A 22616-nucleotide genomic window follows, 5' to 3' on the forward strand; every position below is an offset into this window, starting at 1 on the left:
CCAGAATTGAGCATTTTTTACCTTAATACAAAAGGGAGTGACTCAAACATGATCCAAAGGTGTAGGGCAGGGGTGGGCAATTAATTTTTACCGGGGGCCGCATAAGCAACCCGAGCACTGCTGGAGGTCCACACCGACAATATTTCAATTAAATTTTGCTCAATATTATTTTTGATATACTGTAAGATAAATAATAATAATAATAATAATAATAATAATAATAATTAATAATAATAATAATAATAATAATAATAATAATAATAATAATAATAATTTAATTTAACCTAACTTAACTTTATACAAAAGCAGATTGCTTTTGATGGTTTTATTTTTAACACTGTCTTACACAACACTTCCTGATGTATAAATACAATGCAAAAATGTCCATTTCTGCACAGGGTTAATTTCTGTCACTTTATCCTGCATTATCCAACATTTTTCCCCATCAGATTTGGACAACCATCTGTTGTTAAAAATCGTTTTTAATCATATTTATTTTATATTGTTTTTTTTATTGGTTTTATATGTAATCATTTTTTGTTTTTATTCATTCATTGGTGGAGCTACGGATAATATTTGAATATTGTTTTTAATATTGTTGTGCAGCACTTTGGAAACATTTTTTTGTTTAAATGTGCTATATAAATAAAGTGGATTGGATTGGATTGTCACACCTGCCAGCTTATCCCATTTCAGTCCTAACGTGTCCAAACACGCATTTACCTCTGTGAACAAGTCATTACCTGTGGTTGTCTCTTTAATTGACTGCATGGCTGCCAGCTCCTCCGTGATTTGAAAGTCTGTAGTTATCCCACGCAAGAAGATGAGCAGCTGGGCGGTGTCACGTAAATCGCAGCTCTCATCCAAAGCCAGCGAAAAACAGTCCAAGTCTCCGGCCATATCAGCGCAACAGAGTCCAATAAGCACTCCTTAATAAACTCTCCGTCAGAAAACGCCTTACTTTTTCTGGCGATTTTGGAAATGACGAAACTTGTCCTGACGGCTGCATCTCTGAGGGTGTGAAATTTGGCAAAAAGTCCTTGTTAGGTTTGCAGTTTTACCATCAACGCATCAGCCTCCTTTGCGCGCGCTTCATCAGACAGATTCCGGTATTTTTCCTCGTGCTTCGTCGTGTAGTGGCGATTAAAATGATATTCTTTAAACACAGCAACCTGTGTACCACAAATTAAGCACACGGCTTTACCTTTAATTTTTGTAAAAAAAATACTTCGCAGTCCATGTCTTGCTGAAAACACGCCATTCCTCATCAACTTTTCTCTTTTTAGCGTCTCATCACTTGTCGCTGTGCACCTTCACTCACAGGTTACACACGGACATGCGTCCATAAATAACACTTTTCAAAATAAAAGCAGCACAGTTGTATTGCACGCACGACATAGATGTTTTTTAAAATGTATTTTGTAATATGTGATTGCCGCTGTTCACATTCACTCGCAATCACGCACGCGCATACGTTCACACGGAAGTAATACAAATAACGCTTTTCAAAACAAAAGCAGCACCCTTGTATTGCACACTCGACATAGATACTTTTTAAAATTTATTTTGTAATTTATGATTGGCCTCACGCGGGCCGGACAGGGACGCACAAAGGGCCAGATGTGGCCCGCGGGCCGCAGAATGCCCAGGTCTGGTGTAGGGGGTACCAACCTCCTGTGGGGGCTGAAGGGTCACTAGGTTGGTGGTGTACGGGCCTAGCATTTGCTCCACCTACCCTTGGAGCTGTCCAGTATTGAGCATTTTTAACTTAATGCAGAACTAAGTGACTTAAACATGGCCAAAAAAGTGTAAGGAGTACCACCCACCTTAAATGGGGGCAGTCGGGTCACTAGGTTGGTGGTGTCCGGGCCTAGCATTTGCTCCACTTACCACAAGAACAGTACAGTATTGAGCATTTTTTAGCCTAATACAAAAGGGAGTGACTCAAACATGGTCCAATAGTGTAGGGGGTACCAACCTCCGGGGCAGTAGGGTCACAAGGTTGCTGGCCAAGCATTTGCGCCTCCTACCACCAGAACAGTCCGGCCAGTATCAAGCATTTTTAACCTAATCCAAAAGTGAGTGACTTAAACATGGCAAAAAATTTATAAGGGCTACCAACCTACCATGGGGCCAGTGGGGTCACTAGGTTGCTGGCGTCCGGGCGTAAATGTGCGCCTCATCTCACCAGAACAGTCCAGTGTTTAGCATGATTAACCCTAATGCAGAAGCGAGTGACTTAAACATGGTCCAAAGGTGTAAGGGGTACCAACCTCCTGTGGGGTCACAAGGTTGCTGGCCTAGCATGTGCACTTCCTACCCCCAGAACAGTCCGGTGTTTAGCACGATTGACCCTAAAACAGCAGTGAGTGACTTAAACATTGTCCAAAGGTGTAAGGGTTATAAACCCTCTTTGGGGCCAGTGGGGTCACTAGGTTGCTGGCTTCCGGGCCTAAATGTGCACCTCCTCCCGCCGAAACAGTCCAGTATCGAGCGTGATTAACCCTAATGCAGAAGTGAGTGACTTAAACATGGCCCAAAGGAAGGGGTACCAACCTTCAGTGGGGGGAGTGATGTCACAAGGTTGATGCTGTCTGGGCTGAGCATGTGTGTACCTCCTACTGCCGCAACAGTCCAGTATCGAGCATTTTTGACCGTAGTACAAAAGGTCATAAGGTGTAAGGGGTACCAACCTTCAGTGGGGGCGTGGGCTCACGAGGCTGCTGGTGTCTGAGGTCTAACATGTGCGCCTCCTCTCGCCAGAACAGTCCAGTGTTCTTCTTTCGTGTATCGTCTTCATATGTCCATCTTCGTGTCGTGTAGCCACTCTCTCGTCTCAGGTCCCACTTGGAAGAGGCCCTCCTCTGAAGGTGGTCTATGCCGGGGACAGGTGGTGATGATGTGGTCGGCAGTCTGCTCAGGCTCCCCGCACTCACACGCTGCACTGTCTGTTAGGCCCCACTTCTTCATGGACGCTTTGAAGCAACCAACCCCTGTGCGAAGGCGGTTCAGGAGGGTCCATTGCCGGCGAAGTAGATCTTCTCCCTCCACGCCACCTCCAGGATCCTGGATGTAATGGTGTAGGCGTGTCTGTCCTGCTGACTCCCACTCCTGCTTCCATTCCGCTGCCAGCCAGGCTTTGGTTGTCAGATCCTCTGGGATGGAAATAACCATCTCTTGTGCGGCCTGATTGTATGGGGGGCGGGACTTGAGTCTGCTTGAAGGTGTTGCCGTGGTGGTGGTTTCATGGAGGATGTGCCAGCTGTGTTCCTGGGCTTTCCTTGCCAGGGCGAGGGTAGCGGCCTCTCGCCGTAGGCCGGCTGGCGCTATCCCTTCTAGGACTGGCAGGTAGAACACGGGGGTGGGTTTCAGGCAGCCACTTTTGATCCGGAGGGCATTGTTGATGGCCGTATCGACCTTCTTGGCATGTGGGCTTCTACACCAGGTTGGGGCACAGTACTCAGCTGCAGAGAATACGAGGGCTTGTGTGGAGATACGTAGTACCTTGGCCGAGGCCCCCCAGGTTGTACCAGCTAGGCGCCGGATGAGTGAGACCCTTGCTGTTACGCCCAGGTACTTTGGGGCCTGCTGGAACTCCAGGGGTTTGTTGTCCACTAAGATCTCCAGCTCCCTTCTTGCTTCCCTGTTGCAGAGGTGGAATGCTGCTGATATAGTCTTTCCCTTACTGAGCTGCAGTCGCCAGCTTCGAAGGTAGGCAGCCAGGACGTCCATGTCCTGATTGAGACCCTCTTCAACCGCCTTCCATGTGGGCCGGTGTAGCATGATGGCTAGGTCATCCGCGTATCCATACCTTCTAGATGTCGTCACCGGTAGGTCAAAGATGTAGATGTTGAAGAGCATCGGTGAGTCCAGTGTTTAGCATGATTGACCAGGAGTGAGTGACCTAAACAGAGCCAAAAGTTGTAAAGGGTACCAACCTTCAGTGGGGGCGTGGGCTCACGAGGCTGCTGGTGTCCGGGTCTAACATGTGCGCCTCCTCTCGCCGTAACAGTCCAGTGTTTAGCATGATTGACCCTAAAGTGAGTGACCTAAACATGGCCAAAAGTTGTAAGGGGTACCAACCGTCCATGGGTGCAACGGTGATGCATGGGTTGCACGTGATACTGATCCAGTTCATTATCATGCATCATTGACCTTTTAGAGCAGGGGTCCCCAAATGTTTTGACTTGGGGGCCGCATTGGGTTAAAAAAATTTGGCCGGGGGCCGGGCTGTATATATATATATATATATATATATATATATATATATATATATATATATATATATATATATATATATATATATATATATATATATATATATATATATACATATATATATATATATATATATATATATATATATATATATATATATATATATATATATATATATATATATATATATATATATATATATATATATATATATATATACATATATATATATACATATATATATATATATATATATATATATATATATATATATATATATATATATATATATATATATATATATATATATATAAATATATATGTATATATATATATATATATATATATATATATATAAAAATATATATGTATATATATATATATATATATATATATATATTAGATATATATATTAGATATATATTATATGTATATATACTGTATATATATATATATCTATTAGATATATATATTATATATATATATATACAATATATACATAATGTATATATATACATATATATATATATATATATACATATATATATACATATATATATATATATATATACACATATACACATATACATATATATATATATATATATATATATATATATATATATATATATATACACATATACATATATATATATATATACACATATACATATATATATATATATATATATATATATATATATATATATATATATATATATATATATATATATATATATATATATATATATATATATATATATATATTAGATGTATATATATATTAGGGCTGTGAATCTTTGGGTGTCCCACGATTCGATTCAATATCGATTCTTGGGGTCACGATTTTTTTTCAATTCAAAGACGATTTTTTTCCCGATTCAAAACGATTCTCTATTCATTCAATACATAGGATTTCAGCATGATCTACCCCAGTCTGCTGACATGCAAGCAGAGTAGTAGATTTTTGTAAAAAGATTTTATAATTGTAAAGGACAATGTTTTATCAACTGATTGCAATAATGTAAATTTGTTTTTAACTATTAATTGAACCAAAAATATGACTTATCTTATCTTTGTGAAAATATTGGACACATTGTGTTGTCAAGCTTATGAGATGCGATGCAAGTGTAAGCCACTGTGACACTATTGTTCTTCTTTTTTTTTTAATTTTTATAAATGTCTAATGATAATGTCAATGAGGGATTTTTAATCACTGCTATGTTGAAATTGTAACTAATATTGATACTGCTGTTGATAATATTCATTTTTGTTTCACTACTTTTGGTTTGTTCTGTGTCGTGTTTGAGTCTCAGCTCAATTGCTCTGTTTATTGCAGTTCTGAGTGTTGCTGGGTCGGGTTTGGTTTTGGAATTGGATTGCATTGTTATGGTATTGCTGTGTATTGTTTTGTTGGATTGATTAATTAAAAAAAATAAATAAATAAAAAAATAAAATAGATTTTTAAAAATGAGAATCGATTCTGAATCCCACAACGTGAGAATCGCGATTCGGATTCGAATTCGAATCGATTTTTCCCCACACCCCTAATATATATATATATATATATATATATATATATATATATATATATATATATATATATATATATATATATATATATATATATATATATATATATATATATATATATATATATATACGTATATTAGATATTTTTCCGGAAGGCAACGGAAAGTTGGCGCGGGCAAGACGGGAATATGAGTACATGTTTAATATTTTAACTCAAACGGCTCAAAAGAGTATAAACAAAAGGCGCTCACAGCGGAGGTAAAAAACTTGACTATGAAACAAAAGGCGCGCACAAAGGCGGAGAACTATAAACATGAAACAAAAACTTACTTGGCATGGAACTGTGAACATGGCATGAAGAAGAGTGATCATAAAGTGTGCAGAGCATAAATGTGATGTCGCCAGGCCGACCAACAGAAAATGAAAAGCTTAAATAACACAGACATGATTAACAACAGGTGCGTGACTCAAAACGTGAAACAGGTGCGTGACATGACAGGTGAAAACTAATGTGTTGCTATGGAAACAAAACAAGGGAGTGAACAACCAGGAACTAAGAAAGTGTCCAAAAAACAAACAGCACATGGCCAAACAAAAACATGATCAACACAGACATGACAGATATATATAGCGCACTTTCCGCGCGTGCGATGATGTCACGTTATCGATGAGAAAATGCATTTTTAGACAATACGATTTGCCTGAGCGGCTAGGAGACACTGTGAGTAGCAAGTGGTACAAAGTGGATAAGAAAATACAGAAAAAAATATATATGTATATATATATATTTTTAATACTTGGGACTTCACGCGGGCCTGATTTTGGACAGATGCGGGCCGTAGTTTGGGGACCCCTGTTTAAGAGCTACGGGGTTAGTCCTGTCTTGGGCACAACAATGTGACCTAAAGGGAAACTGCACCTTTTTTGAAATTCTGCCAATCATTCACAATCAGCTTAACATGCAGAGCTCTAAAAACTTGCTTGAAAACCACATAGGTCGCTTAATGCGCCTCCAGAGACGCCCACCTGAACCAGTTGGCTATGGTGTAGTTTGTTCGTTTTCCATATATATATATATATACTGTATGTGTGTGTGTGTGTGTGTACATACTATATTTATATAATGGATATATTATTAATTAATATAAGTGGATATTAAGAGTATGTGACAGTTTGACTCCTACCTTGTTTACTTCTGTGACGACCTCTTTAAGGTTTTGTAATCAATCACAAATATCAAGCAGTGGAAATGTGTGTGGAGAGTGTTTTGCATTTTTCCCATCATGCTTTGTAATGGATTTAAATGGGTGTCATTTTGGATTTATTATGCTGAATGGGCGTTTTTTTATAATGTCCACAAATTTCAGTGACCATGTCATTTTCATTTTCATTTTTTTCATTTATTTATTTCTTTCAGGCAATGACATAAAAAAGTACAAAGTTGACAACACATAATAATATAAATTAATATAGTGCAAAAGGTAATGTATAGTATGTAATGCATGATTGTCCACTTTTTCCTGAAAGGGAGTGGGAAGAAGATAATTTATTTAATCCCACCCCCAGTTCTCCATTCAGTGATTATTCACATGAGTTTCACTCTTACTTTGTTCAAGGATTATAATACAGATGTTGTATCATAGTGGCATTACCACAGGTAACAATGATTATTACACTGTAACAATAATTTGTATCAACAATGTAGAAATAATGAATATACCAACAATGGTAATAGACAAAATGCCAACAATGGTAATAGACAACATAGCAATAATGGTAAGGAAACATTGAGCACATGTTAAAACTTTGAGACAGAGTACAACAGCAGGTCAAATTAAAGACCCTCATCTCTATATTTGAACCAGACCCCATGTTTGTATAATAGTTTAGATCGATTAATAGTTTGGCATTGCTTGTGTTGTAAGTCCAGTTTGTTCCATAGTTTTACTCCGCATACAGACACACAAAAACGTTTACGAGTGGTTTGAGCTCTCGGCAATGAGAAATATCCAAAGCCTCTGAAGTTATGAGCCTGCACTCGTCTTATACAAAAACGTTGTAGATTAGGCCGTAGGCGCAAATTGGCAGCCACGCTTCCGTCAGTCTACCCCAGGGCAGCTGTGGCTACGAAAGTAGCTTACCACCACCAGGTGTGAATGAATGATGGGTTTTTTAACATGTAAAGCGACTTTGGGTACTTAGAAAAGCGCTATATAAATCCCAGGTATTATTATTATTATTATTATTATTAGGCGGCAATAATTTGTTAAATGCTTTACATAAGATTATTAATGTATTATATTTAACAAGGTCATCAAATTTGAGCAACTTTGATTGCATAAAAAGATTATGAGTATGTTCTAAATAACCAACGTTGTGAATGATCCGCACTGCTCTTTTCTGTAATATGATCAGAGGATGAATTGTGTTGTGGTAAGCAGAGGTGGGTAGAGTAGCCAGAAATTGTACTCAAGTAAGAGTACTGTTACTTTACAGATTTATTACTCAAGTAAAAGTAAGGAGTAGTCACCCAAATATTTACTTGAGTAAAAGTAAAAAGTATGTTGTGAAAAAACTACTCAAGTACTGAGTAACTGATGAGTAACCTGTTCGTTTAATGATGACGGCAACAAATAATGCACAAAAACATAAAAATAGCAATGAGCAAATTCAGAGCCAGGAATATCTCTTAAGCAACTAAAACAATTATATATATTAAATAATAATACATTAAAATAAAAAAAATTAAGACAAATTGAGCCACAATAACTTAACAGCACCATAGCTCAGTAGGCAGATATTACAAAGGAAAAAACAAGTTAGCCTTTACGCAAACCATAAACTGATAGGTGTGGGCTGCACCTGGGAACACTCTGTGCACTTCTTATTGGTGTTTGTATGCATGCGTGAGTGTGTGTGTGTGTGTGTGTGTGTATCTCTGTCTGTCTATGAGGCTGCAGTACGTTAATAAATGTCCCCACACGATGTACATTTGACAGTGATTCATAGCATGGAAGCTAACATCAGCCTACGGTGACAGCCAAAATATCTACTAACGTTACTTACCGTACTTGCTCAAATTTGATGTTGAGTTCATGTAAGCCAGGGGTGCCCACACTTTTTCAGCAGGCGAGCTACTTTTTAAATGACCAAATCGAGGTGATCTACCTCATATATACATATACATACACATACATATCATATATATATACCTTTAACATGTGAACAAAAACGGCAAAATAAATAAATATAAACTATATACTGTATATATAAATGTATGTATATATATATATATATATATATATATATATATATATATATATATATATATATATATACATATATATATATATATATATACATATATTTATATATATATATATATATATATATACATATACATATACATATACATATACATATACATATATATAAATATATATATATATATATATATATATATATATATATATATGTATATGTATGTGTATATATATATATATATATATATATATATATATATATATATATATATATATATATATATATATATATATATATATATATATATATATATATATATATATATATATATATATATATATATATATATATATATATATATATTGTTGCGTTTGACCAGATGTTCCTCCAAGTGGGATGTAAAACGCTGGTCAGTCCCAAGTTCCTTAGTTGACATATAAACTGATCTCAAAGGTACCACCAAGCACAGTATAGGTATTTTGTAATTTATTGTCAAATATTTGAGAATAGAGACCAGCCTCGAACAACACATACAAATGCGTAGCCCAAGTTGATCTGAAAACTTCCCGGAATGCACTCTCCTCTTCAGTATCTCCCCGCCCTCACTTGTCTCACCTCAAACACATGCTCATTGTCTCTTATCTTGAGTCGGCCTGGGAAGCACAGGAAGGAGGAATTCCTCCTCTCTGCCTTCTACTTCAAGGCCGGCCCAAGTGCGAGCACTTTGTCATTAGATGATTTGAAAGAAAAAGAGTACAATATGGAACATTAGCTATTTGTAATATGACTATGGAAGTAAAACAAAATATGGATATATGAAAATATATATATATATCCTTCAATTCCCCCTTCAGATCTTTTAAAAAGATCTTTACCTCTAGTACAACACTTCTAAAGCACGCCCCACATTAAAGTAGGTGCTGTTTTTTTTTTTTTGAGCAAGCTAGCAATAAAACAACAGCTTAGCTACATGGGAGATAGATGGAGGGAGTCTACGTCAATGTCGTCATGGTCAGGGAAGGAAACTAGCAAATCTCGAAAGTTTTAAAGTCACCACTTTGCTAGACCCCCTTCAGAGACATAGCAAACCTAGAAACAGGGTGGGGTTGACCTTTGACAGCTCTAACAAAGATGCGGGTGCATGGGCGATAAAGCAACCGCAAGAGGCTATAATGGCCAACAAAACTCCAATGGAGACCAGGACAGACTTAATTAGGTCAGTCCACCTGCCAAATGTGCTTTAGAGCCAATCTTTAAAGGGGTCAGAGACACCGGAAACTTCAGTAAGTTCCTTAGACAGGGCTTGGAGGCCTTCTAAGGCCTTCTGAACCAAGCTGTCAGGACTTGGTTCATGGCGTGGTTTGTTCTCCCAGAAGGCAAAGGAAAATTGGCGCGGGAAAGGCGTGAATTTAAATACATGATTTATTTTTAACACTAAGAAACTAAAAAAAAAGAAGCAAACAAATGGCGCGCACAAAGGCGGAAATACAAACTTGACTAAGAAACAGCCCTTTGAGACACTTGTGATTTAGGACTATATAAATAAACATTGATTGATTGATTGATTGAAGAAACAAAAGACATGCACGTGGGCACAAAAACTATGAACAAAGAAACAAAAAGACTAACTGTGGTCTTAATAAACAAAACTTACTTGGCATGAGAAAAAACAGGAAAAAGAGCAGCATGGATCATCAGAGTGGCAGGAGTGTGAATGTGTGAGGACGCCAGGACGAACAACAGAAACAGACAGATTTAAATAGTGACGTGATCAGTGAAAACAGGTGCGTGACAAGACAGGTGAAAACTAATGGGTGACCATGGAAACCAAACCAAACAAGGAAGTGCAACCAGGAACTAAAAAGAGTCAAAAACAAACACATGGCCAAAACAAAAACATGAACAGACATGACAGAACCCCCCCCTTACAGACAGATCCCAGATGTCCAAAAAAACAGGATCAAGAGGCATGGGAGGGCGGGAGGGGGACATGGCGGTGGGTCGCTAGGCCAAGTGGCCCCGAATCCACAGAGGCATAGTCATGTGGCGGCGGCGAGTGGAACGCCGCCACCACCACAGGCGAGGTGGGCGACCCGGGAAGGGCCACATGCGTGGCCGACGAAGAGGTGGGCGCACTTGACCAGGTAGTGGCCACAACCGTGGCAGACGAGGAGGCAGGCGCGTCGTCGTCATTGCAGGCGTGGAAGCCGCAGATGACGCAGGTGCGGGTGGCAGCAGACGAAGCAGGCGGCGAAGCTTGGCGTGGCACTTCGGGCGGCGAAGCTTGGTCTTGGCCGCTTGGAGGGTCTTGGCTGCTTGGAGGGTTTTGGTCTTGGCGAGGGTCTTGGTCCTGGTCTTGGCGAGGTTGGTCTTGGACTTGGTCTTGGTCTTGGCATGGTTGGTCTTGGACTTGGTCTTGGAGTTGGCATGGTTGGTCTTGGACTTGGTCTTGGCATGGTTGGTCTTGGACTTGGTGTTGGCATGGTTGGTCTTGGTCTTGGCATGGGGGGTCTTGGACTTGGTCTTGGCATGGTGTGTCTTGGTCTTGGCGTGGCGCTGCGACTGGGGGCACTTGGCGGCGTGGCGCTGCGACTGGCGGCACTTGGCGTCGTGGAGCTGCGACTGGCGGCACTTGGCGTCGTGGAGCTGCGACTGGCGGCACTTGGCGTCGTGGAGCTGCGACTGGCGGCACTTGGCGTCGTGGAGCTGCGACTGGCGGCACTTGGCGTCGTGGAGCTGCGACTGGCGGCACTCGGCGGCGTGGAGCAGGTAGCGGAACTTGGCGTGGAGCTACCACGGGTGGCGCTTGGCGTGGAGTTGCGACTGGTGGCGCTTGGCGTGGAACTGCGACTGGTGGCGCTTGGCGTGGAGCTGCGACTGGTGGCGCTTGGCGTGGAGCTGCGACTGGTGGCGCTTGGCGTGGAGCTTGTCGTGGTGGAGCTTGGCGTGGTGCAGATGGAGGTGGCCTAGCTGGAGGCTGTTGCTTGGCCGGTCGAAAGACTGGTGGTGGCGGCCGTGCTGGTGGCTGTGGCTTGGCGTGATGAAATTCAGGTGGTGGTGGCCGAGCTGGAGGCTGTGGCTTGGCAGACCGAAGAATGACCCCACCTGAACAGTCCCCAGCCCTAGCCCCCCCCTCAAGGAGCAGATCCCAGACGCGCTCCCCGCGGTCTGGAACCGTCTTTTGGGGTGGGTGGAGGGAGGTCAGGAGGGGGGCAGAATCCTCCCCTCTAAATTGTCCAAAATGTCCTTTTTTTTCTACATGTGATTGAGTGGGTGAAAAAAAAGAAGCATGTTGTGATGTGGGCGTGGCTTGAGTCTTGGGGGGCGGGGCATGAAATTTGGGTGGCTTGGCTTGACAGGATCTGATTTCTAAAAACATGTCCTGGTAATGTCTTATCATGTTTTTAGAGTCTTTGGTTGGAGGCGGATGATCAAAAGAAAAATAATTCAGAAAAAAAAAATCCTGGTCTGTGATGTCATCCTGGGGAAGCCGGGCTGCCTGTGGCTTGCTTCCGCCCGGAGGGGGAGGGGCTTGTGGGAGCGGCGTGTCCTGCCGGCTCGCGGAAGTCTTTCGTCTTGGGCGACGCTTCCGCGGTTGGGGCGACGTGCCAACGTCGTCCTCGGACCAAATGGAGCACAATGGCACCAGTCTTCCATCTGGCCCCCACATCATGTCTCTGTGCTCCATGGAGGAGTAGCGCAGCGTTTCCTCCTCCATCGCGCGCAGGACCGCCCAAGAAGCCTCGTCAAAGGCGTCCAATTTTCTTGCGGGAGAATTTTTCTGCTGGCGTCCTACTGTCAGGACTTGGTTCATGGCGTGGTTTGTTCTCCCAGAAGGCAAAGGAAAATTGGCGCGGGAAAGGCGTGAATTTAAATACATGATTTATTTTTAACACTAAGAAACTAAAAAAAAAGAAGCAAACAAATGGCGCGCACAAAGGCGGAAATACAAACTTGACTAAGAAACAGCCCTTTGAGACACTTGTGATTTAGGACTATATAAATAAACATTGATTGATTGATTGATTGAAGAAACAAAAGACATGCACGTGGGCACAAAAACTATGAACAAAGAAACAAAAAGACTAACTGTGGTCTTAATAAACAAAACTTACTTGGCATGAGAAAAAACAGGAAAAAGAGCAGCATGGATCATCAGAGTGGCAGGAGTGTGAATGTGTGAGGACGCCAGGACGAACAACAGAAACAGACAGATTTAAATAGTGACGTGATCAGTGAAAACAGGTGCGTGACAAGACAGGTGAAAACTAATGGGTGACCATGGAAACCAAACCAAACAAGGAAGTGCAACCATGAACTAAAAAGAGTCAAAAACAAACACATGGCCAAAACAAAAACATGAACAGACATGACACAAGCCATTTATGTCAGTCAACTTAAAGGGGCGGGGTAAGTGTGGGGAAAGGACGTCCAGCGGAACAAGCAACACAGTCACCCAGGTTTTGACTCTTAGCCATGCTAGTCATCCACCTGAGCCATAGGTTGCCTGCACCTGCTCCTAAGGTCAAAGCTACCAGGACTTCGGTGGTGATGTCATTAGCACGCACAGATGTGAGAGCCTTTGAAACACCACCGAGGTGGGGTGGTACTTTAGGTGCTACAGAGGGTGTAGAGGTAGTTAACGCCCTCTCAAGGACATTAATTTTAATAATTCCTTTAGAGTCTGTATCAGTCAGGTCAACCCCCAAAACAACATAAAAGGGACGATGGGCACCACTTACCAGTATGTTGTCTGCATCCGACACCAATGGTTCAGGGTTGAGTCGTAACAAATATAGAGGTTATTACCACGGTAATAGCTATTGTGTCCCCCGTAATTAATCACACTGCACAGGTCAAAAAAATAAGTCTTGCTGTCCCCCCTAACCCAGTCTATTTCAAGTCCGCCGTATGTTCTAAGACACTTGTCAGTCACTGTCGTCGGGAAGGAAGGACTGAGGCACAAGAACAGTAGAACAAGCCTAAACACCAATCCGTCAGGAAATACTACTGGGCGTAACATCCTGCCTTTCGTCTATCAAAATCAGAGTAATTCAGGTAACGAAACGGGGATAAACATCAAACTTTTCACTTAATATAACGACACAGATAGTTATGCTGAAAACAAGCAAGAGAAATTGGATAACTTCGAGTATAATTATTTGGTCTCAAATAAGGATATACAATATAGAAGTTAAAAAGAGTAATATAGGTAGAAAATCTCTCTCTCAGCGTCGTCTTCTGGGCTGTAGGATTATGTGTGTGTAATTAAAGCCTCGCTCTTCTATGACCTAGAGGGGGAGAGGTTACTAGCACAATCACCCCTTATGTGTGTTACTTCGTTAACACACACACTAAAAATGAGTCGTTTTCTGCTCCCGTTCTTCTTCAGATGCCTCAGGCTCAAAAGGCGCCGCTAGGGGGTCGAGTGGGGTAGATGTTGTGGCGATGTCAGCAATGACATCCGCTGGTGATCTGTCAGGTTCTTCAGCAGGAGTGCAGAGGGAGAGGTGGTACCAGGTGTCCCTTTAACCAGCCAATCGAAGGGCGTGGGACGTCCGTTCCACGACCTTGAAGGGACCAGTCCACCTGAGCTCCGTCCACTTGCGTTTGATGACCTAGATCTTGACCCTCTCAGCGGCCGGAAGGGAATCTGGAGTGGCGGGCTGTCATCCTCGTATCTGTACAGAAGAACTGGCACACAAATTCTGCAATTTTTTGTGTAAAATACCATTTTGGTTTTACGCTGAGTCCTCCTTCCATGGCGGCTGCTGGTTCTGTGAATGGCTGACCTGTATGCAGCTCATAGGATGAAAAACTCAAAGGGCGGTAAAACAGTTTTATTCACGGACCTTCGAATGATCATTAACGCTAATTGCAACATGTCAATCCAATTAAATTTGGTCTGTGCACAGATTTTAGCCAATTAGTTTTTAATATTCTGGTCCATCCTTTCAACCTTACCTTGGGACTCAGGATGGTACCCCAAACCTGTGTTCTAGTCCGAAAGCGCTTTCGACCAAGGCTAAGTTGAGTTTTTTTTTAAAAAAATGGTTGCCGTTGTCTGACCTAATCTTTTTGGGGAAACCATGTCGGGGTACTAGGTCATTCACAAGTCATTTAATTACTGATGTTGCATCCTCTTTTGAGGCTGTTGTTGCTTCCGGCCAACCACTGTGATTGTCAACACAAGTCAGTACGTACCTTTTCCCTTGTACCGTATTGATCATATCAGTGAAATCAAAGACCATACATGGTTCACCCTCACCCCCTCCCTATTCTAAATTTGATCTACTTAACTACTATCGATGTGTAAAATCGTTATTTTCAAATTAAAATGTAGTTATAACTTCTTACCCACGGGAAAAATGTTAAAACTATGGAATGTGTCAGAGTCTGATTATTGTCGATTTTGTTCCAAGGAGTCTGTATCCACCCTCACTCACCCCCTTCTGTTTTTGAAAAAGGACTGTGTTAGTCATACTATCACTTTCAGAAACATCTAAGAAAAAGGTCAGCTAATAGTCAAGTAGCGGAGGACAAGTCATGTTTGAGGTCAATGATAGTCTCTTTAGCCTCTGTGGTCCACTGGGGGGTGTTGTTAGGGTAGGGGACCCCTTAGCAATATCACAAATAACTCAAACTCCACTAAATATGCTTATATTTTATATTGTCACAAATACTAGAAAAATACTACCCTTATGGCGGATGCTTTATCAATAGTATTTTGAAATTTTACCACACCTGGTGGCCCCAATAATTGATTAAGTCAAGCTCATGTTGTAGAAAGTCGAATGATGCGGACACGTTTGTTACTGAATACTTTCTATCAGACTTCTGCCATGGCAACTTTGTGTATGTAATGAGCAACTATAATTATTTGATATGCTTAAATGTGTAATGTGTCGTTTTAGCTCAGCTGTTGTGTAGCTGATAGCTCCTTGTGCCTACAGGTGTCTAAAGTGCAGCCCATAGTTATGTGTTTAACACAACTATGTGCTAAACATAAACAATTGAAAATGTGGTATTTGGGTGTCGGTGTAATGTTTGGCAGCTACGCCGTGTCTTATCATTGGACCTAAGTTCTTTGGTTTTGTAGGCGAGACAGAGAGCAAGGGAACAATGTGGGACATCAATTGTGTCCATCTTATATCAAGCTAGCAGTTGCAAAGATAGGTCAACATGAGCAGCCACACCTTGAGTTCCAACATATATAAATAATCATAACATATGGCGACTCGGGTGGCAGAACACACGGAAGCATCTCAGCCAGTCAGGGTTTTCACTGTTAGAGCAGTTGGATGTCAGCCATTCCTGTTGTTTCAGGCTGTGGTAGGAGCCTTGGTAGTGGTGTCGCAGCTTGGTGGTTGAGCCGTCAGGTAACACCAGGAATGTTCCTTCTGTGCGATTTGAATGTCAGGGTACAGTCTGTAAAGGAGGTCCAGCAATCTGAACCGGAAGTGGTTTGGTGACAGGTAACCTTGTGACCCTAGCGAAGCCTTCGACCTTTAAAGAGGAAGCACACAGTTTCTTTGGTACCTCTGCATTCAGAATCGAATGGGTGGCGCCAGTGTCAATCACGAACTGATAACATTGTCGTTGACACTCATGTCCAGCAGGTTGGCCAGTCTGTATCTCCTGCTGGGGCTCCTGCAGTGGGCGTCCTTTGCCACGCTTTTGTGTTCGTTTGTTGGCACTACGGAACCTTTCCTGTTCGAAAATGTTCGGACAGTCACGACTCCAGTGACCAGGCTGGTCACAGCCGAAACAGTTTCCACCCCGGACTGGCTTTGAAGCATCGTGTTGTCCACCACCCGAGTCCAACCGTCTGGTCGCACGTATGTTGAGGATTCTTTCCTCCACCTGTTGGAACTCAGAAGCAAGGTCACCCAGTGCTGAATATCCCTAGCTGATTTTTTACTAATTAGTTCTTTTGACCTTTTATCTTCAGCGATCTGTAAATTAAGGAGTTGCTTCCTTGCTGCTCTGTCATTAGCCTTATCATCCTCATCTTGAGGAAAGAGACTGCGCATAGCAGTAGCTATGTTTGTAACGTATGGTGTTATCGGTGAGGTCGAAGATTCAGCCATTAATCCTGCTTGTTGGTCTGTATTTTTGCCATCTTGTGTGGAAACACAACAATACAAAATGCCTCTAAAGTGTCCTACTGAGAGAGTGTACCCTGCTGTTAGTTTGTCTAACGTGTTAAGCCAAAGACTCCCACCTTCAGACACAGGTGGGAGTTTGTCAACAATGGCCTGCATGTCTGCAACAGCAAAAGGCTTATATTGGAATCTGCCGCTATTATCAGGAAAAAGTGGATATGCGTGTCCCTCCAGCTTTTTTGAGCGTGTGTTGTATGCATGTGGTTCATGTGGGTGTTGGTCAATGTAGCCTTCAATTGAGCCATTAACAGTTACAGGAGACCACAAAGTCTGGCTCTGTTGTGTGTTGTTCAAGAATGTCTGATGTGCATGTGAGAGGCTGTCATCTACTGGGGGAGGGCATTTGTTTATGGCAACAAAATGGTCTGCCATGTAAAGTGAGGAGTTTTGCGTTGACTCATGCATTATCTGCTGTCTAGTAAGATTAGGCATATTCGGGAGGTTTTCCGCTGGGTGGATGTTATTTTGGGGCTTAGGCACCAGAGGTGATTTACACTCAGGAGACAGCGTTAGTTTTGGAGGAGGGTTCAATCTTAGAGAAGCTGTGTGAGCACCGCCCTCATTTGTCACAGGAGTAGGGGGTGGACCAGAGAGCTTTGTTTCTGTTTCGACCACCAGGGCTCCTCCTGTGACTGTCAAAAGTGGGTATAAAGACGCCTCCGGCTTTACGTCATAGGGCGGTGGCTTAGTCAAAGTCTGGGCGGGTCGTTTGAATTGTCTTACGCATGCGCGGCAGGCAAAAGACCAATCAATCCATCTGTCATATTTGTCTCATTAATCATCTGTTCTTTTGCTGCATTTCGTTTTTCCACGTAATCCCCGTTTACTTTTATCATACGCTAAACTCTTAAATTCTCGAGCACCAACCCTGCTCTTTTTTTCTCTTGACCTGCCGGTTCCATTTTCACCAGCGCACACACACACACACATGATCACGCGCATCCAGCACACACACACACACACATGCACGTGTAAGCACTCACGCACACACAAGCAAGTGCCTACGGCCCTACGCACACAGACACACACGCACACGTAAGCACTCTCTCTGCGTTTCACTTTACCATAAAACTTCCAGTTACTTTTTTTATTTTATTTTATTTTTTATTTCCTTATTTTACCAGACGTTTGAGTTCACGACTTTTCGAGTATTGTAAACTCCCTCTTAACCCTTTCAAGGAACGTTCTTTTCTTTTTTTTTTTTTCTTTTTTTTTTTTTTACTTTTAAACTCTACCTGCTAATTCCATTGTCGACAACAGTGCATTCAATTGATTATTAAACAGTAATGATTCATCACATTTTCCCCAGCCGTCATCACATTCTTGTCTGTCACACTCCTTGTCCATTGTGTCTATTTTTCCTTAATTTTAGTGCACACTAAAGTGTCGCCGGGACCTCACAACCAGGGAATCTTTATTGTATTTATTACAAATGGCCTCCAACCGTGGAATTTATCATATGGTACAGAAGGGCCTCCTCCCGTACGATTCTTAATTTTAACGCACACGTTGATGCCGTAGGGAACTCGCAACCAGGGAGTATTTATTGTACTTTACAAATGGCCTCCAACCCATCCTTAGTTTGTGTGCACATAAAAATGTCAACAGGGATCTTACAACCAGGGAGTATTTACTGTACCATATGATGGGCATCCAACCCGTTACTCTTTTAGGGGCGACCAACTACCCAGGGTGAGCCACACCCAACTATTAGTTCACTCGTCAATGAAACTGCCCGTCACGGTAATCGAGACACAATGACGTGAGTCGACCACTTATTTACAATTTTAATGCAATGGCAGGCTCGGCAAAAATGCAATCAATCTATCAAAATCACCAATCTGTGTCTGGGGTACAAAGCAGTGTTTAACTTACAGACTTCTGGGCAGACTCCTAATGCAGATTTTATCTAAAAAGAAAGGTTCTGCTTACCTTGAATTATGTTTTGGCCATGTGAGTCTGTCCAGAAGATTGCAAGAGAAGGTCCAATTGTCAGCGTGTCATCTCGGACGAAGCCCCCAAATTGTTGCGTTTGACCAGATGTTCCTCCAAGTGGGATGTAAAACGCTGGTCAGTCCCAAGTTCCTTAGTTGACATATAAACTGATCTCAAAGGTACCACCAAGCACAGTATAGGTATTTTGTAATTTATTGTCAAATATTTGAGAATAGAGACCAGCCTCGAACAACACATACAAATGCGTAGCCCAAGTTGATCTGAAAACTTCCCGGAATGCACTCTCCTCTTCAGTATCTCCCCCGCCCTCACTTGTCTCACCTCAAACACATGCTCATTGTCTCTTATCTTGAGTCGGCCTGGGGAGCACAGGAAGGAGGAATTCCTCCTCTCTGCCTTCTACTTCAAGGCCGGCCCAAGTGCGAGCACTTTGTCATTAGATGATTTGAAAGAAAAAGAGTACAATATGGAACATTAGCTATTTGTAATATGACTATGGAAGTAAAACAAAATATGGATATATGAAAATATATATATATCCTTCAATATATATATATATATATATATATATATATATATATATATATATATATATATATATATATATACACTACCGTTCAAAAGTTTGGGGTCACCCAAACAATTTTGTGGAATAGCCTTAATTTCTAAGAACAAGAATAGACTGTCGAGTTTCAGATGAAAGTTGTCTTTTTCTGGCCATTTTGAGCGTTTAATTGACCCCACAAATGTGATGCTCCAGAAACTCAATCTGATCAAAGGAAGGTCAGTTTTGTAGCTTCTGTAATAAGCTAAACTGTTTTCAGATGTGTGAACATGATTGCACAAGGGTTTTCTAATCATCAATTAGCCTTCTGAGCCAATGAGCAAACACATTGTACCATTAGAACACTGGAGTGATAGTTGCTGGAAATGGGCCTCTATACACCTATGTAGATATTGCACCAAAAACCAGACATTTGCAGCTAGAATAGTCATTTACCACATTAGCAATGTATAGAGTGTATTTCTTTAAAGTTAAGACTAGTTTAAAGTTATCGTCATTGAAAAGTACAGTGCTTTTCCTTCACATTTGCCGTTCAAATACTGAGAAGAGACGGTGCGGTGATCAGCAGCCAGTTGAGGCACGTCACTGCGTTGTGCCTCAACATGGATTGCGGACTCGGCTAACTGTTGGCCTGCTGTGCAGTGAGACCGTATTGCTATATGAATTATATTGTACATTTCCATAGATTAGTTAGCTAAAGTATATAATGTACAGTGTATTTTGTCAACAACTGAATGTGTGTAAAGTATTTCTTGTGCTGAGCAATCATAAAACTGCTGTGAAGAGGCACTGTGGGAGGCTCGCAGTAACCCCGCCTCCTTGTGCATGTTAAAGCACTCCCGCCGTAGAATGCACCCTTGACGGGAGCGCCACACCAAACAAAGCCCACACCCAAACCCTCCACGTGCAAGACAGAATCCACCCAAAAAAAGTCACTTAACAAGAAGCCAAAAAGTGCAAAAACAACAATGCTCGCGCCGGAGGAGCCGTGAACAGGGACACAACATTAGGTACACCTGCAGACTGCAGCACGGATTTCATATTTCATTAATTCACAACTCCTCCAACACGAACACCACTGTTCTCGCACTTATAAGTAAAGGTAAGACCATTAAAACGTTTTTTTAATTAAATGTGCTTTTTTGTGTGCTACAGTTTCTATGTGTAAAGTTAAAGTTAAGTTAAAGTACCAATGATTGTCACACACACACTAGGTGTGGTGAAATTTGTCCTCTGCATTTGACCCATCCTTTGATCACCCCTACATACATTTATATATACAGTATATAATTTATATTTATTTATTTTGCCGTTTTTGTTCACATGTTAAAGGTGTTTTAATGAATATACATGCATGTTTAACATATAGATTCCTTTCTTTCATGAAGACAAGAATATAAGTTGGAGTATTACCTGATTCTGATGACTTGCATTGATTGGAATCAGACAGTAGTGATGATAACGTCCACGTTTTCAAATGGAGGAGAAAAAAAGTTCCTCCTTTCTGTCTAATACCACATGAAAGTGGTTGGTTTTTGGCATCTTATTTGTCCAGCTTCCATATTCGTTTTTATACACTTTACAAGAAATACTTTGGCGGCAAACTCCATAGCTTGCTAGCTTGTTTGCGCTGGCTTTCGGAGACTCTTATTTTGTTAGCGCAGGCGCGACGGAGCGGCACTTTTATTGTGAAGACAGGAACTGTGCGGTCAGTCTTTAGGCATTTGTGGAGGTACGGTTGAAATAAAAAAGTGTATTTTTTCCTTCACACTTTTGATTGATTGATTGAAACTTTTATTAGTAGATTGCACAGTACAGTACATAGTCCGTACAATTGACCACTAAATGGTAACACCCGAATAAGTTTTTCAACTTGTTTAAGTCGGGGTCCACGTGTGACGGTCATGTGACCGCCTGGCTCTGTTTGATTGGTCCAACGTCACCAGTGACTGCATCTGATTGGTGAAATGCAGGCATGCATTGATCCTACTTTGAAGGTCTGTCTGACAAACCAAAACAAACAAAGCGTGCATTAACAGATCGATAAAAATCAGTAGCGAGTAGCGAGCTGAATGTAGATAAATGGAGCGGAGTAAAAGTAGCGTTCCTTCTCTATAAATATACTCAAGTAAAAGTAAAAGCATGTTGCATTAAAACTACTCTTAGAAGTACAATTTATCCCAAAAGTTACTTAAGTAGATGTAACGGAGTAAATGCAGCTCGTTACTACCCACCTCTGGTGGTAAGTATTCCCCCATACTTCAACACAGTATGTAAGGTATGGCAGTACCAAGGTGCAGTATAGAGTACGGAGTGCATTTTCATTGAGGTATAGTTTTGCTTTGTTTATAATTGAGAGGCTTTTGGAGATTTTTGTTTTAATGTGTCTGACATGAGGTTTCCATGATAGTTTACTATCAATTATTACTCCCAAAAATGTATTCTCATTTACGATTTCAATTTGGGTACCATCAATACTTATTTTCTGTTCCGACATTATGTTGTGATTTCCAAACTCACTATCTTAGTTTTATTTATATTAAAAAGATGATTTATTTTTGTCCATCCATTTTTTTTTACCATGTTTAGTTCTGTGTTTACTGTATTTATGAGCTCATTATAGTCATCACTACTGTAGAATATATTTGTGTCATCTGCAAATAGTATACATTTCCGTACTTTGGATGTATTAAACATATCATTAATATACACATTAAACAGTTTTGGCCCCAACACGGACCCTTGGGGGACACCACAAGCAATGCCAAGAGTATCAGATAAAAATTGACCCATTTTTACAAACTGTACCCTCCCTGTTAAATAACTTTTTAACCAGTCACCAGCCAGCCCCCTAATTCCATATCTTCCCATTGTATCTAGTAGAATTGAATGATTAATGGCATCAAAGGCTTTCT

The 22616-nt window shown here is 41.1% G+C and overlaps 1 protein-coding gene across 1 annotated transcript in view; it reads left to right on the forward strand.

Annotated features, from left to right (window-relative positions):
* htr6 (5-hydroxytryptamine (serotonin) receptor 6) overlaps window positions 1-22616 on the forward strand; it is a 61506-nt gene that overhangs the window by 999 nt on the left and 37891 nt on the right. The window lies entirely within an intron of this gene.

The sequence above is a fragment of the Entelurus aequoreus genome, linkage group LG01 (assembly GCF_033978785.1).
Source record: "Entelurus aequoreus isolate RoL-2023_Sb linkage group LG01, RoL_Eaeq_v1.1, whole genome shotgun sequence".
In the NCBI taxonomy this organism is placed as follows: Eukaryota; Metazoa; Chordata; class Actinopteri; order Syngnathiformes; family Syngnathidae; genus Entelurus; species Entelurus aequoreus.